The sequence below is a fragment of the Sinocyclocheilus rhinocerous genome, unplaced genomic scaffold (assembly GCF_001515625.1).
Source record: "Sinocyclocheilus rhinocerous isolate Xijiao unplaced genomic scaffold, SAMN03320098_v1.1 scaffold658, whole genome shotgun sequence".
Lineage (NCBI taxonomy): Eukaryota > Metazoa > Chordata > Actinopteri > Cypriniformes > Cyprinidae > Sinocyclocheilus > Sinocyclocheilus rhinocerous.
In genome coordinates this window covers 84,222-88,579 of record NW_015650392.1, presented here as the reverse complement: position 1 = coordinate 88,579, position 4,358 = coordinate 84,222, and positions in this window count along the sequence as shown.

Sequence of the window (4,358 nt, the reverse complement as noted above, 5' to 3'; positions counted from 1 at the left end):
TCCAGACCTCTGGAAACTTCATGTCTGGTCCCTGGACGGGACGCGGAGGTTCTTGGTGACCTACCCCAGGAGGTAGTTGACACCATCACTTTGGCGAGATAACCGTCTACGAGACACGCTTATGCCTTGAAGTGGAACCTGTTCGTCGAGTGGTGTTCTTCTGCCCGATCAGGGTCGTGCTTTCCTTTCTGCAGCAAGGGTTGGAGCGAAGGCCGTCTCCCTTCACCCTTAAAGTCTATGTCGCTGCGATTGCTGCTAACCATGACCCCGTGGAAGGGAAGTCAGTAGGTAGGCATGACCTGGTCATCAGATTCCTTATAGGGGCCAGGAGGTTAAATCCTTCCCGGCCCCCCTCCATACCCTCTTGGGACCTGTCTCTAGTGCTCAAAGCACTACAGCAGGGCCAATTTGAGCCTTTGAGCCAGACGTGGCGGAACGTCCGGCGCCAGGCCCTCACTCGATGAATCCATGAGAACCGCTGAGCGGCTGGGTCACCAGCTCGGCTTCTCAGCAAAAACCTGGTATACATTGCACCGGCTGCCTTTTTATGCTCACGCTGTGATCAGCAGCAGCTGGATGCAACTATTGCATGCCAATGTGCATTGGCTCTGATGGAACCATGAATTCTGCACTCTATCAGAAAATCCTGAAGGAGAATGTCCATCTGTCAGTTTGTGACCACAAGCTCAAGTGCACTTGGGTTATGCAACAGGACAATGATCCCAAACACACCAGCTAGACCACCTCTGAATTGCTCAAGAAAAACAAAATTTTAGAGTGAGTGACCAAGTCGAAGTCCAGACTTAAATCTGATTGAGATGCTGTGGCATGACCTTAAACAAGTCCATTCATGCTCGAAAACCATCCAATGTGGCAGAATTAAAACAATTCTGCAAAGAAGAGTGGGCCAAAATTCTTCCACGGTGATGTAAAAGACTCCAGTTATCGCAAACGCTTGATTGCAGTTGTTCCTGCAAAGGGTGGCACAACCAGTTATTAGATTAAGGGGGCAATTACTTTTTCACGTAGGGACAGGCAGGTTTGGACAGCTTTTTTCCCCCAAATCTGCTCACTCCAGAATCCATCAACTGTAGGAATGACCTGGCCTCTTCTTTCTGCTCTGTCCACTAATGCAATATCAGTCTTGTAACAATGCTGCATTTCCACAGGTCAATCTGAAAACTCTAGTATGCTTTTACATCTGTCTTGGCTTTGAAGGAATGGCATACGGGGTGACTACAAACCCCATCTGTTGGTGGTTACAGTAATGCAGGTAAAAGATGTGTAATTGTGGTTTATCTCACTACTTTTCCTAGACATTGTCATGGGCACGTTAGCAGAAGAGCACATTCACATATGAATATACTCTTTATGCAAAGTCTGCATTTCAGACATTCTTCATAAGCAGAAAATCAAAGAGAGGACAAGTATGCTAAAAGAATGCAGAACCATCCAGACATTTATGTTACTCTGCTTACTAGTGCGTAACACACCCGAGGCTGTTGAGTATCTTAGTTTGGCATGTGGTGTGTGTTGGGGTTCACCAGCAATAAATAATAAAACCTCTGTGATAAAACGTGTACTGGCTCCTGTTGGTAGCATTAACGGTTTTTATTGTTCCAGCACAGATATTGAAAAGAATAAGGCAGTCTTCAACTGAACAGAAACTTCTGTCTTTGTTTTACACAAGCCTAGAGTGTTTTTAACAACCATCAGAGAAGAATGGTGCCATATCCACCTCAAAGCTACATTGTCTTTTTACCATTTATAATTCAGTGACAAATATATGACTGTTCACAATATGAAAACTATATAAAACTAATTTAAAACATATTAGAAATAAACTTTTCTGTTTTTGGTTTCTTATTTTGGAAAACTTGTTTTTTTGCCAGTTTATTATTTTTAAGTTTATTATGTTTTAATTTTAATCATTACATTTTGTGGGACATTTTACATCCTGAACCTTGTCATCCAATTATCTGCCATTTAAAAAGACATACAGACCTTTCATAGTCATGCAGTACTGCAGGGGTTCTCTCTATGATATATTTTATATAATTTTTATAAAATATCTATTATTTTATCAAATATAATTTTGTGATATTACAATTTTATAAATAATGTTTATAAATAATGTTTTTCTGCATATCTCTGCTTATTGTTTGCACTACATGACTTTGAGCATATCACATGACAAGTTTTTTGTAGTTTTTTATTTTTATTCATTTATTTTTGTATCTATGCAGTCACATTTTTGTTAAAACTTTTTTTTTCTATGATATAATATTTTCTTTTTCAACATGTTTCTGCATGAAAGCTAAAGTGAAGCTAAAGTTTGCTGAAACATTTTTTTTCTAAGAAATAATAATAAAAGATTAAACCATACTCCTTAAGAGTTTGTTTTTCCTAATTAGGATATCAATGTACAGTATCACTATTTTGACTATTATGCCCCTTCAAAAAATATCAAATTAAATGTAGAAATTAAAAACATGTTTATCATAGAGGAGGTTAATTCAAATCGTTAAATTAACCTAATATATGCTATATAAATTAAAAAAATAAAAATCATGTCACTGACCCTTGTAACAAACAAAAAATGACTAGTTAATCAGAAATTCTTAAATACAATTACAAAAAGTGCAGCGATGGCTATCTATAACTTCTCTTTTATAGAATAAATGTTAAACCTAGGAAATCTTGAAGCCATAACAGACAAGTGATTCTGCAAGAGAGAGACTCTCTTCGATAAACTTGAAAAGCAATTGCATTTAACAAAGATGAAAAGATTAGTTTTTATATAAGCCAAGTTCAGGACAGCTTCTGTGTTGTTGCAGTAATGTTGGTCTGTATGCTCGGCTGAAGCGATGGATGGCATACATGATGTTTGTATACAGGCTAAAGTTCAGTCAGTCATGACTTTTTATGATCATTAAGGATTGTTTACTGTTTTCTATAAAAGCAGTAGCCGGGTTCAGGCTCACCCTGCTATGCTTCAGTTGCGGGGACCCTTCATTTGACCCATTAAACTCCACATTGACATCAGACACATTTAAGGTCCAGGCATCTGTTGTCGCTCTTTAGTGGTGCGGTCAGCCCGAACGCCCTCATGGTCTCTGCGGTCTGAACCTGGATTGAGTCGTCACCGTGAAATTGGACTTGATATATGGGCGGAGGCACAGCTGAAGTTTTGTGCTGACTTGCCTCTGTGGTTAATAGAGCATCAGTTTGCAATTGTTTGAAACAAAGGCTTAATGAAGAAAAATCATATTTCAGAATTGGTGTTAAAGGAAACATATAACACAATTTGATCACATGCATGGCATTTAACCATGCATACAGTAATTTATTCATCTGTGTAAAGGAAACATTTTTTGATGGCATATGATAGTATTTCTATAATCATCCATACAGCGTGTATCTATGTTCATCGTGTATTGAGGTCATGTATTAAGATTTATGTGTGCAAGGCATGTTACTCATGAAACGTCATTGTTCTGTATATCTGAATATATCTGAAACAGTAAGATTTGTTCATTCTTCTCAGTTGAGTAATTTTGGAATGTGTTTGTGTCTAAGCTAATTTTAATGCAAATATATGGAGACAATAAGCATTGCACAAACACAAATGATCACACACACACACACACACACACACACGTCTGGTCAGCTATCCTTGTGGGGACTCTCCATAGGCGTAATGGTTTTTCTACTGTACAGACCGTATTTTCTATTGTCCTACACCAACCCTAACCCTAAACCTACCCCTCACAGGAAACTTTGTGCATTTTTAGATTTTCAAAAAACTTAATTATGTGTGATTTATTAGCTTGTTTACCCGTGGGGACCTCAATTTAGGTCCCCACCGTGACACGAGTCCCCATGAGTCTGTGTGTATTCAGGTTTAAGTCCCCACCAGAATAGAAAAACAGGTACACACACACACACACACACACAGTATAAACTGAATTCACACATCCTCTAAAATCCTCTAAAATTAGTTACTGATTTTTGTAGTGATTGCTATAGTTACTGTAGATTTTGTGTATTTGTTCAATTGAACAAACTGTTTGTAGCAGTTTACTACACCTTCTGCTACATAATTATTTTATAGAAGAGTAAAATAGTAGCATAATAACATAGTCAGTGCATGTCAGTTTATCGTCTTTATCAGCTGGAGGTTTTTAATGAAGAACGTCTGTTTGTTTAACCTCTTCATGCTGCGTTGCCCCGTCAACCCCAGCTTGTCATGCTGCCAGAGAAAGGTGAAAATGTGAGGTTTTTAAATGCAGTTCAGATCAAACTAAAAATTCCACTGCTTAAAGCAAAAAATGTAAATGCATAAAAGAGAAATATAT